We start from the raw sequence: 13,059 nt of genomic DNA, 5'->3' as shown, positions 1-13,059 counted from the left end.
AAGCCAGAGAAGTGAGCATGTAGGTGGGGGTGGGAGATGGAGGAGGAGAGAGAGCCAGATGTTCCAGCACACCCCATAAAATATCTTCCCAGGGAGGAATCTTGCAAGGGAAAGGAGATGAGCTTTCTCCCACCTCTTGGAGAGGGGGAGAGTCTGGAACTGACAAGCAAGAAAATATGAAAGCATGATAATTGGAGAAGGATGGGCATAAAATGGAAAAGCCAAAGTATTTTTCATTTGGAACCTGGTATCAGGGCTTACTGAGTTTATTTATTAAGCCATTATCAAAGTAATGTAAGACAAGTGAGTCTTAGTCTAATGAAATTGGCCCTCTGTGGACTGTGCTAGCTTCAGGTATCTAGAGCATAATTGGATAACAATGACAATTATTGCAGTGGGAGTTTTAGTATGGGACAGCCTCTTCCTCGGTGTGCTTGCTGGTTAGCCTTCTGGTAAGGTGGGGACAGGGCCGAATTCTCCAGCTCCAGTTCTGACTTGGAGCTGCAGAGAAAGTGCCTGTCAGCCTGACCGAGTTCTTGCATTTCAGACCCTGGCACTGTCCTGTCATTCATACAAGTCCTGTGTGATAATTTGGACAAAAAAAGCCAACCCACTGCCATCTGGAACATTTCACTCACTGAGCTTGTTTAGCTGGTCGAGGCATCTGAAGCTGGGCAGTTTTCATCAGGGGGTTGGGGGTCAAGGAGGACCCATCTTTACTTCTGCTCTGTTCTGTTCTTTTTTGTTGTTTTTTGTTTGTTTTGTTTTGTTCTAATCATGGGACTCACTCCCCATCCCTGGTCATGTCCTTCCTTCCCCAGACCTTCCTCTCTGCCTGGATCATTTCACTGCTGAGAATTGGGTGACTCTGTAAAATTATATTGACCTGAGAGAATTGAGACCAAGAAGTGCCCATGTGCTTAAATGTGCAGGAATCAAGCTGCTTGGCCAAAAACATTTTATCAATTCTTCTCCTTTCACTGCTTTGCCACCCTGAGGCTTCTCCAGATGGGAAGGTGATGGTTTTGCATTGCGTCCGCAGCCCGCGAGGGTATGTGTTTGTAGGCTGAGGCCATGCTCGGTGTCAACATCCCGACAATCAGGCGACAGCTCAAGGTGCCCTTCCTGTCACAGGGTGGGGGCCCTCCTCTCCCGGGACCAGGGAGCCCTCCTTGCCCACTGGTCTGCAGCCCTCCGCTGCGCACACAGGCTGTCCTTGCACACACACTCGTGGCATGCTCACAGAAATCGTTCTGAGGTGACAATGTTCACAGTTCACAGTGCAGGAAGGAGTAGGGAAGCTGGGACCATGGGTGTGGTCTGCAGCAGGTGTCTCCTCCCTTTGGAGGAAGCATGGTGACTCTGCTGGGTGCTGCCTGAATGATGAGCCTTGAGGGGCAGTGGCCCTGGGGAAGGGCTGGACCCTGGCTGGGCCTGAGCTGCTCGGAGACTAAGTCAGCTACCCTGAAGGGTCTGACTTGACCATCACTTCTGAGGCTGTAGTGCTGTCATCATGCCTGCTTTAGATTCCAATGTCAAGGGCCCTTCCCTGGGGAGGTTCGATTTTAACTGGCAAAGCTTTCCCCACAGTGTCAACACTGCAGAGGGTGGCCTGCTGGATAGAGATGCGGTGTGCGGGGTCCAGGGGTGGACTTACTTATGGCTCCCTGCCTCTGTTTCCTGAGGGGCTGCCCCATTCCCTTAGATGGCCATGAGTGAAGTCCCCAGGGGTCACTGCCCCTGCAGTCTCTGCAGCAGTCCAGGGGTTTTATGATACAGTGCACTGGCCCCCCCACCCCACTGGCCTCCATGTGGGCCTTTCTGCCCTGTAGGGTATCCCACACATCCACACTTCCCTGCAGTGCCGGGACGAGCTTTATAAGCCCTCCCAGGGCCTCCTCGTCCTGCCCCCACCAAGCCCCAGGCTTATCCATGTCCGCTTTGCTTCCTGGAGCACCTTCTGGTCCTCATACTGCTCGCAGCCTCCACTGCTTTCTCTCCTGGACCCTGCTTCCTCGGCTTCCCAACCTGCCACCACCCTCCCCGTCCACTTGCTACTGGGTATAGCAGCTCGCTGAAGACACCGCTCCCAGCTAGAGTTCTTGCTCCTCTAGCCCCCATTTGTGGACCCCTCCCCTGGGACAGCATAAATCCTCTGAGGGGGCAGACTGTGTCTGCTCTGCAGCACCTCAGTACATCAGGGTATCCCAGGGAAGCCAGAAGTGCTGTATATCCCACCCCATCACCCCAGAGCCCTCCCTTCAGTTCTCCGTGATGTCAGAGCACCACTGGTCTCTCCCAAGTGCAGCTTTTGGGGCTCCCTGGTGCCCCCTTGCTGGAGTCCCCTTGTCCTTCTCCTTGCTCTGCCCTCTCTTCTCAGCCCTGATGGTGAGTCCCCACCCCTGCCCTCCAGAGGTGGGACAAGACCCCCATCACTACCCCTTACTCCTTCCTGGGGACCTGTTGGGGGCTTGCTCTCTTTCTCCACCATGAGCCTCAGCTCCCAGAGGTGAGGGGACATTCCGTGTGCCATAGCCCCTGTGTGGTTGGCTCCCCCAGCCCCTTGGCTCCTGCACAGGGAACTTCCCACACCCAGAGCCCGGAGCCACGTGCCCTTGATGACTGTGGATGCCAAAGGCATGAGCGGGAAGGACACTGAGAGGGTGGTGGCAACAGGTAAGGCCCCGGCCACCTCCCTGGTGGTGATGCCACCTGAGCCCCAGGATTATTGCCACACAGGACAGAGACCTCACTGGTGCTTCTGCTTTCTAAGAAAGAGTAGGATGTCTAGATTTTGATGTAAAAATTCCCTATTTTTCCCATGATACATCTCTGGGCTGAATCTGAATCTGCCAGTTTATGTTGCAGAATCTGTTATGAACAAAACAGTTGCATGGAAAACTCTATTCACAGGGTCCTTTGGCCCTTCTTGAAGATGCATCATTGGCACAAAGGGGATGTCTTCATGGGGTGCATTTGGCTGCATGGAATAGGGTTGCAGCCTCCCCATGCTGCAGGGGGGCTGGGTGTGGGTGGCATTAGAGGACACACCCACACTGAGCCTGCGAACTGTGGCTGGGCTTGCCGAGCCTGGGGGTGGGTGGGCTTGGGGGCCCTGGGGGTTGGGGGCTGGGGGTGGGTGGTCAGCCTCTGAGAAGGGGTGAGGGTGAGAATCGTGAAGCAGGCAATGAGCAGGGGGCTATGGGGCAGGTCCGGATGACACTTGGTGTGACCTGGAGTGGCTGAGAGGGTAGAAAGGCGATGCTGACTGCATTGGCTTCACCCCCTTTGTTTGGGCTCTGCAGAAGGTAGAGTTTGTGATGGGGGAACTTTAAGGGTGTCTCCAGGGTACACAGTAAGGGCAGGAGTGAAGAAGTAACTCTCTCTCCAGTTCTCTTTCAGCATGAAGAAGGAGTTTCGGGGAGTGCCAGGACGCCCCTCCTCTTGCTAATGTCACTTTTTCACAGAGAGAGGGGGACGGGCCCCAAGGATCAAGCAGGGATCTAGGGGCCTTATTTTGCTTTTCCTGTGCTGATCCCAAAGCCCAGTGCCATGACGATGATATGAATGTCCCCTAGAAATGCATTTACTTTTGTGAAATGTGGAGTCAGTTTAAATTTTCAGGCAGCAGCAGAGGTACTAGGGTTGAGAGGGGGCAAGGGAGGGCCTCAGCAATGCCCCTCTGGGCTGAAATGTGGCTGCACTGGCCTCCCCAGCATGGCCCTGGCCCTGTGTCCTCAGTCTCTGCCTGGGGGTGCTCTGCTCCCTTTCCCCAGAGTGACAGAGCCCCTGCAGCCAGCTACAATTGCATCATTCCTTCCAGCGGCTTCTCCTTGGGGCAGATGATACTGGGAGTGGTGAAGTTACTGGGAGTGGCCTGAACCATGACAGATGTCCAAAATCCTGAGCAGGGACAATTGGGGGTGGCACTGGTGCTTGAGTTCTGGGCAGACCAGGGTGTCACTGCTGTCTCCTTATCCTTCATGGTGGCATAACTTGGGTGGGGGGAGCTTCAGCCTGTTCTCACTGTGGAGGGGTGTCAGCTCAGGGGAGGGGGGCATCAGCCCATTCTCTCCATGTCTGTTATTGCTGGGCACTTCTGCCCACCTCAGCCTTGCCTCTGACCTACATCCAGACTGAGATGTGGCCTAATGGCCAGGTCCGGGCCCTGCCTGCCCCTCCCCCACCCTGTCCATAGGGAGACCCATGTGGAGTGGAGGTAGGCTGGGCCTGAGCCCCATGCCCCTCCAACCACTTTCCTGGCATGGCCCTGGAACCATGCTCCTGAGGGGGCCTGTGGCTTCTTTGTCAGCCATCGAAGTGCTATTACTGGAAAGGAACATAGTGGATTTACATAATCAGTAAATTCTGTCCACGCTGCTGAATCAAGTTGAATGTTTCTTTGAAAATACCACCTGATCTGGAGTGAACCACCCGATGCAGAAAAAAGACAGCTGGAATAGAGGTCAGTGATGAGCATGTTTACTTAATGATGGAGTAAAGTAGGCACATGGAAACAGGTGGTAAATAATAAGGTTTCTTTTAAAAAAAATCTACTTCTTGCTCTGTCTGCTTAGTTTTAAATGATATTTTGTATTTTGAAAAGCCAAAAAACATTATGGTTGAAAACTTGAAGATGAGAAAATTCTGAAGAAAAAAATCGAGTGAAATCTTGTCTTCCCTGAGCAATCCACCTTTTGCCACTTGGCACGTTGTTCGTGTGTGGGCATGCATGTGTAAGCTGGTGAATGTGGTGTGAGTTCCATGTGTGTGCACACATATGTGGTATGTGTTCACATGCAAGTGTGTTGTGTATTCATGTGTGTGGATACATGTGTAAGTGTATGGATGTACTGTGTGTTTGTGCATGCACATGTGACATGCTTGCATGTATGTGGTGTGTATGCATGTGCATCAGTGTGGCTGGATGAAAGGATATTTCCAGCTCTTTGCTACTGGAAAGGATGTCATGATGAAAATCTCTGCAAACACACCGTGTAGCACAGCTCTCATTATTTCTTTATGATGAATCACTGGAAGCAGAGTTTGGAGTTTCTGGTTCAGAGGCAGTGTTCGGTGTGGCCCTGGAGGCCAGCATGGAAAGGCTGTTTTGGAAAGATGGTGCCAATCTGTGTTCCCAGTGAGGACATGTGAAATGGCCTCATCCCTGCTGCTTCCACATCCAGAGTCCTGTCGGATGGCCATGCTTTTGAATTAATTCCCACGTTGACAGGTATAAGTGAAAGCTTTTAGTCTTGCATTTATTTAATTTGTACAGAGGTTGGACATTTTAAATAAAATGCACCCTTGCCCCTTTCCTCTTTACAGATTGCACATTCGTGTTGCCAGCTTTTCTCTGGGGGGTTGAGTGAAATGACCTCGCACAGATGCAAAGATTCATTTGGGGGAAATCCAACACCTGTCTTCTCCTTGCTACCATAGGTTGTTTTGTTTGCCAAGTTGCCATTTAAATCTCTCAGGAACGTTTTGTGTTTGTTTATCTGGATGAATTAGCAGAGTTTGCTCCTCATGGTCTATTGCCTGGCTGGAGGAGCTGCTGATGTGTGTGTGGACGAGGACTTCAGTCCAGGGGCCGCTTGTGGGTATTGATAGATAGGAAACCCCATTTGCATCGACTGAAGCCCCCAGTGCAGAAGGAGCCTAGGCTTCTCTGCAGTGTTAGACTATCCACTCTCTCCAGCCCAGCTTTTCCTATTTTTCTGTGCACATGGAGTAGTGACATCCCCACCCTACCTCTTGTGCCCTTTGCAATCAAAGACCCAAAAGGGACAGTTTCCTGGTTGAACACATTGATCTGCCCAGCTTGGTCAGGTGACTGTGGAGGCACAGTCACGTGACCTGTTCCAAGCACTGGGTGGGAAGCTGTGAGGAAATGGGGCCGGCCTTGTGCAGGGTGGTTTCTGTCCCTGCATTTTGAGTGTGTGTGTTGAATAAACATACTGATGATTTACAGCAAACCACTTGTATTAGGAGGGAAACCTTTGGCTACAATGTGGCCCAAAGGTTTAATCCAAGAGGGGAATTGGTTTCAAACAGGAAATTATGGGACAGATGAGCTCCAGGCAGGTTCAGCCATCCCCAGAGGGTGGGCCTGTTCTCATCAGGTGAGCTCAGCAGGTGGGCTCTGTCCCCACCGGGTAGGCTCTGTCCTCAGTGGATGGTCTGTAACCTCAGCAGGTGGGCCCAGTTCCCTGCGGGTGGATTCTGTCCCCAGCTCGTAGGCTTAGTGAGTGAGCTCTGTCCCTAGCAGGTGGGCCCCCTTCTCTGCAGGTGGGCTCATTGGGTGGACCCCATCCCCAGTGGCTGGGCTCTCTCCTGGTCAAGTTCTCCCTTTTGGAGATGGCTGCCAGTGTCTCAGGTCTGACTCAGGGACAGGGTGACAGGGACAGATGAAAAGCTATGCAAACACCATCCTACAGCACATCTCTCTTTATACTTTGTGATGAATCATGAGAAGCTGAATTCAGGATATCTGATTCAGAGGCAAATGTGGTGCTTCTGCCTGTTTTCCAGAAGTTTCTCTTGACTTTTCCAAGTAGATAATCATATCTTCTACAAATAGACATAATTGCCTTCTTAAAATTTATATATCTCATTTTTTTACATAATAGAGAATGTGAGGTACAATGCTATTTGTTTTATAGATATATTTGTCATACCTATATATAACTGCTCTATATATCATAATACATAGTTATTTATATAGTGCTATATATTATATATTATACAATATTATATATTTATTATATAATGCTATATATATATATATATATATATATATATATGTATGTATAGTTATGTTTATCTGTAACTATTTGTTGGGATGGAAGGAGGGCACTGGGGGCACCTTCTCAGCATTTCAGGCCTCGATTCACCTGTCGTCATGCTGGGAATTATCACCCGAGCTATAGGGCTCTGCAGTCCCCAGGCAGAGTGTTGGGATCTGTCCAGCTCAGGGTCTTCCCTGAGAAAAGGCAGCAGGGAGAGGCCCAAGCAGGCTGACAGGGGCCAGAGTGCATGCTGGCAGTGCAGAGTCCACATGGACATCCCCCACAGTGGTGAGAGAAGGGCTGCCACAAGCAGTTGGTGGAGGGGGAACATGCCTGTTCACCAGCAGGAACATTTTTTTAAATGTCTTCCTGAGAGCATTGTGAACCCGCGTGTGCTGCCTGCCTGCCCCCACGGCAGCCTGGGGTTTCTCCTGCTCACACTGTGGATGTGGGGCTGCATCATTCTCTCTGGGGGGCCATCCTTGGCACTGGAGTGGCAAGTGGCATCCCTGGCTTCCATCCCCGGGAGCCAGGTACCCAGCACCTCCAGCCCTAACAAGCAAAATGGTTTCCCCTTTCAAAGACTCCAGCAAATTAGTCAAGACCTGCCTGGAATGGGTGTGGTCACTTCACCGTCTAATCAGAAGGCCACACCCACAATTGGACCCAGCACATCTTCGTGGGGAAAATCTAATCTAGAATATTGAATCAAGATTAAAAGAATCGACTGTCTCCATAAAACTGGATCAGGATTAAAACAGTGGCTTTTCTGGGGTACGTAATGTTTTCAAACCAGCACAGGGGGCCATCCTGAACACTGCATGGTGAGCAGCCCCTCGGAAGCCAGGTGCGCTCCCACCCCAGCCCTAACAACCAAAACTGCCCTCAGACACTGGCCAGCACCCAGCATGGGGCAGGAGTACGGCCAGCTGAGAACCAGGCCTCGAACGCATTCTTCCTGTCTTCCTGCCAGCCTGCCAGGTGTCTTGTTATCTGCCTGTATTGGTCAGGGTTCTCTAGAGAAACAGAGCCCACAGGAAAGATCTGTCATTATGAGACTTACGAAGGTGTCTCACACAGCCATGGGGATGCAAGAGTTCAAAGTCTACAGGGCAGCCCCGAGGCTGGCAACTCTGATGAAGGGTTTCAACAAACGCACAGGAGAGCCCACTGGCTGCAGAAATGGTGATAAAGTCTCTCTTCTCCTTTCAGATCATTCAACTGATTGGATCAAATCCAATGGATTGGATTCTCTTGTTTGCAGGAGACCCACCCTTAGCTGATCATGTGTGTGATCAGCCACAGCTGCAATCAACTGATTAATGATTTAATCAACCAGCCACAAAATATCCTTGCCACAATGATTAGGCCAGTGCCTCCTGACCGGACAGCTGGGCATGATCACCTGGCCAGGTTGACACCTGCACCCACCTGTCACACGGCCCCACTTTACAGGTGCAGAAACTGAGACCAGCCTACATGGAGGAGGCCACGTGGCCCCTGAGTTGCAGAGCAGAACTTAGAGCCTGTGGCACCTGACACAGCCCTGCTAGCAGATGAGCACAGATAGGTGCAGGGTCCAGAGGCTGTGGGGACAGTCTTGAGTGGCCTTCTGGGGCAGAGGGGCATGAGGGGATGAGGAGCATGAGCACAAGCATGCCTGGCCTTGCCTGTGCCTCTGGGCCCACCACTGGGCAGATAATGACGGCATTCACCATGACACTGTGATAATGAGAGATAAAGGAAATGAAATATTATTAACGACTGATAGATAGTGTATTCAGTTTTCAATTTAATGATATGCAACTGCAAATATATAGCTAAAAAATGAACTAATTTCTCACTTTCTTTTTGTTCTGTTCATCCCAGATAAGAAAATGAAAGGATTACTCCACAGTTGTGGAATCCAAATGTCAATGTTCTGCCTCATTGGAGACACTGGCACAGGCTGCCCTGCAAGTCACGGCTGGGTAGTGTCCGGGAAATGCCCAGGTGGTGTCTGGGTGAAGCACAGGTTGGTGCCCGGGTCAAGTCCGGGTGGTCTGCTTTGCCCAATTGGCCGTGCTTGGCCCAGAGGACCTGGCCCCAACCCGCATAGGTGCCCCTGGTTGCGTTCTTCTTGGTGCTTCTTCCTGTGAGCCTGCAGTTCATTTCCTTCTCTTGCATCATCCCTGTCCCTGGGTCAGGCTGGTCACCCTCACTGTGCACAGCCACAGAGTACCCATGGATGGAGTCCCATCCCCTCCTAGTGAGCAGCCAGGGGGTAGGTAGAGGGAGCTAAGTGTTCTAATGGGAGGCCAGCTGACCTGATATATGTCCCCTCCTTTTGAATCTTTCCAGTGCCCTCATGTTGGAAGTTGAGGTTGGAAGTCACTCAGATGCTTGGCTTTGATGCCACTGCCATGCTTTCTCAATTAGATGGCTGTTAAAGAGTGCTATGCCTGTGCCTTCTGTTCAAAGCCAGCCCTAAGTCCAGGGGCCTGCGTGTGGAGGGACCGGGGGACATGGCAAAGAGCTCCCCACCGTGTGCTGCTTGATTTGAGCACTTCTTTATTATGGTCTTTTCAGCCATTCCTCATGTGTGATTCCACAGAACCTTCCAGATCAAGTGATGGAAACTGCTGCAGAGGGCAGGAACAAGCCTGGTCTTTTCATAGGACATGGTGGGGGTGGGGTGACAGGGGCAGGGGTGCTGGTTACAGTTCAGGAACCAAGAGTGTCAGTGAGTGCTTTTACTCAAGGAGAGAAATTATGAGCAAACACTTATGCTCAGCAACTGTGAAAACAAACATATGACAGTGTAAATGCTTTTTAACAGCCCTGCATATTGGTCTGGTTCACAAGACATTGAAAACCAAAAATAAAACAATGAGAAAGGATGCATGTGCCAGCTTGCAGGGAAGGAGCCCTGCATGGCTGATGGGTTTAGTCTTTCTTATTTGTGGGCAGACCTCAGGCTGCAGCTGTTGCTTCTGTGTGTGGGTCGGCGTCCTCTGGCATCCTCTGGTTTGGGGGCTCTATGCAACTGAATTTACCTAAGGTTTAATGTCAAGTCAGAAACCACCTGAAAGGTTGGATAGGTTTGTGTCAGTAAAGCTCACCAGGGCATTCTAAACCTCTGGTGTCAGACTTCTCAGTGGTGCTTATTTTAAAGGGGACAGGAGAGTTCCCCACGTGAGCTGGAGAATTAGCATGCTGTGGACTCCAGCTCCGGCTAAGCCACACCCACCCTCGGCTGGGAAGCTGCATTGTCCTCTGTGCCTCAGTTTCTCACCTGCAGACCGGTTCCGAGTCACACCTGCCCATAGTGTCGAGGCAGCAGAAACAAGCCTGGTGCAGTGTGGTTGAGGAGCCCTGCGGGGCCCCTGAGCCTTATGACTTTTCACCCTGCAGCAACATTCCTGAGGGGACCCCCAGCTTGCTCCTGGCCCCAGGAGTAGCTCACGGTGTACCCACACTGGATGTGGGGTTTCATCACCACCCAGATTCTGGGGCAGCTTCGTTCCACCTCTCTGCCATTGCTTGGGGCAATTTTCTGGAAGGTGAGATGGTCAGTGGCTGTTAGTGGCTTCAGACCCCTAGATCCACGTCTGTAGTGGGCCACTGGGGACCCCTAGCAGGTGAGGCTCATTGGGTAAAGCCCATGCACACAGCTGACCCACGGGGTCAGGGTCATGGGCTAGTGCCCAGGCCTGACAGACCAGGCACCTGTCTACCTTTCTTGGGAAAAGAATGTTTGATGCACCTTCAAGCTCCATGAAAATCCATTTGGGGTCCATACTGCTTCAAAATTTTTTTTTAGAAAATTTGTGGGTTTATAGAAAAATCATACTGAAAGTCCAGAATTCCCAAATACCTCCACCCCATCCTGTGCAGTTTTCCCAATTATTAGTACGTTGCATTTGCATGGTACCTTTTTTACAATTTATGAAAAAATATTATTGTAATTGTACTATTAACTATTGTCCATAGTTTACCTTAGGGTTCACTCTGTGTTGTAGAGTCCTGTGTGTTTTTTTAAAAAGTTTATCACAGTAACAAATAACACTGAATTCCCCTTTAACCCATTCAAATATATAATTCAGTGGTGTTAATTTCATTCACAATGTTGTACGACCATCGCCACCGTCCCTTTTCCATCACCCCAAAACTATTCCATCACCCTAGACAGAAACTATACCAATTAAGCATTAACTCTCTATTCTCTACCCTACCCCTGCCCTTGCGAACCTGTATTTTGGTTTTTGACTGTATGAATGAATTTTTTATGCTGATTATTTCATATCAGTGGATCATAGAATACTTGTCCTTTTGTATCTGGCTTGTTTTACTCAACATGATGTCTTCAGGATTCATCCATGTATCAGGGCTTCATTTCTTTTTATGGCCCAATAATATTCCATTGTATGTATAGACCATATCTTGTTTAACCATTCATCAGTTGATGGAAGCAAGTTGGGTTGGTTCCATCTTTTGACGGTGGTGAAAATGCTGCTACAAGCATTGGTGTGCAAATGAACATCTGTTTGAGTCTCTGCTTTCAGTTCTTTGGGGCATAAACCAAGTAGTGGGATTGCTGGGTCATATGGTAGTTCTCTACTTAGCTTTCTGAGGAATCATCAAACTGTCTTCCATAGTGAATGCACCATTTTAATCTCCACTATCAATGAATGAGTATTTCTGTTTTTTCACATCCTCTCCCATACTTACTATATCCTGTTTTGTCAGCGTTAGCTGTTCTGGTGGGTGTGAAATGATATCACATTGTGGTTTTGATTTACATTTCCCTAATGACTAATGTTGAGCATCTTTTCTTGTGTTTTTTTTGTCCATTTGTGTATCTTCTTTGGGGAAATGTCTACTGGAGTCTTTTGCCCATTTTTTAATTGGGTTGTTTGTTCTTTTGTGGTTAAGATGTAGCATTTTTTAAATATATCCTGGATATTAAACCCTTACAAGATATGTGGTTGCCAAATGTTTTCTCTTGTCTGTAAGTTGGTTTTTTACTTTCATAATGAAATCCTTGGGTGCATATAAGTGTTTAATTTTGAGGAGATTCCATTGATTTGTTTTTTCCTTTGTTGCTTGTGATTTGAGTATAAAGTCTAGGAAACCATTGCCTCACACAAGGTCCTGAATATGCTTCCCTATGTTTTCTTGTATTAGTTGTATAGTTTTGGTTCTTATACTTATATCTTTGGTTACTTTGAGTTAAGTTTTGTATATAGGGTGAGGTAGGGGTCTACTTTCCTTCTTTTGCTTACGGAGATCCAATTTTCCCAGCACCATGTGTTGAAGAGACTATTCTTTCCCCATTGAGTGGTCTCAGCACCCTTTTTAAAAATTAGTTGTTCATTGATGTGAGGGTAGATTTCTGGACTCTCAGTTTGATTCCATAGCTACATATGTCTGTCCTTGTGCCAGTACCATGCTGTTTTGATTACTGTAGCTTTGTAATAAGTTTTAAAAATCAGAACGTGTGAGTCCTCCAATTTCATTCTTCTTTTTCAAGATAGTTTTGGCTGTCTGGAGCTGGGCACCATTTTTTAATGAAATGTGAGATTCACAGAATGAAAGGAAACTGCAGTCAATAGGATTTGGAAGAACAATCCTCAGCCTTTAAGAATGTATGTGTATATGAATTTGTTTGGTGAAAGGAGTCTCTGGCACATTGAATTCTCACAATTTTTCCTTTTCTAAGTTGATTGCATTCCTCAAGAGAGTCCTTTGGGTACCGAATCTTGTTACATGTTCCCAGAAAAATCCCTTTTGATGGGCTGGCCATCATTCCTGGCTGATCTGTACAAATGGGATTTTCCTTTCTTCGGTTCTGACCTCTACAGTTGAACGGTGCCCCCTACTTTAGCTGACAGAATCATGATTGTCCCTCTTGGCTGGCGACCTACGACCCTTGACAGCAGGTGTTTCTGGTTCTGGCTGTTGGCTTCAGCATGAGGAGTTCCTTAGGCCTGGGTCTGGGCGTGACAGGCACTGATTGTGCATATTAAATGTATTATCCATCCAGGACTAGTGGACCCCCAAGCATGGGGAGGCGCTCTCTGCAGGGCCCTAAGTAATGAGCCTGCAGCCCTGGCCTCTGTTGCCCATGGTGGCCTGGCAGCAAGACGAGGCTGTGGCTGCCTGGGGCTTGGGGTCCCTGGGAGCTCAGGGCTACTGTGGGCCCATGGCTGCTGGGGCCTTGGGGTTGCCAGGGTCTTGGGGCTTCCAGGGGCTTGGGGATGCTGGGGTCTCCGGGCTGCTGGGGGCT

At 49.3% G+C, this 13,059-nt stretch overlaps 1 long non-coding RNA gene across 3 annotated transcripts in view; it reads left to right on the top strand.

Annotated features, from left to right (window-relative positions):
• LOC143648132 (uncharacterized) overlaps window positions 1-11,728 on the top strand; it is a 71,543-nt gene extending 59,815 nt beyond the window's left edge. For 2 of the 3 annotated variants that reach the window (XR_013158407.1, XR_013158408.1), the window contains exon 3: window positions 8,004-11,728. This is a non-coding gene — a long non-coding RNA (uncharacterized LOC143648132). The remainder of the gene's footprint in view (window positions 1-8,003) is intronic. The other variant, XR_013158409.1, reaches the window with a different exon arrangement.
• The last annotated feature ends 1,331 nt before the right edge of the window (window positions 11,729-13,059 follow it).

Source organism: Tamandua tetradactyla, chromosome 10 (assembly GCF_023851605.1).
Source record: "Tamandua tetradactyla isolate mTamTet1 chromosome 10, mTamTet1.pri, whole genome shotgun sequence".
NCBI classification, from domain to species: domain Eukaryota; kingdom Metazoa; phylum Chordata; class Mammalia; order Pilosa; family Myrmecophagidae; genus Tamandua; species Tamandua tetradactyla.
This window is presented reverse-complemented; position numbering and strand designations above follow the sequence as displayed.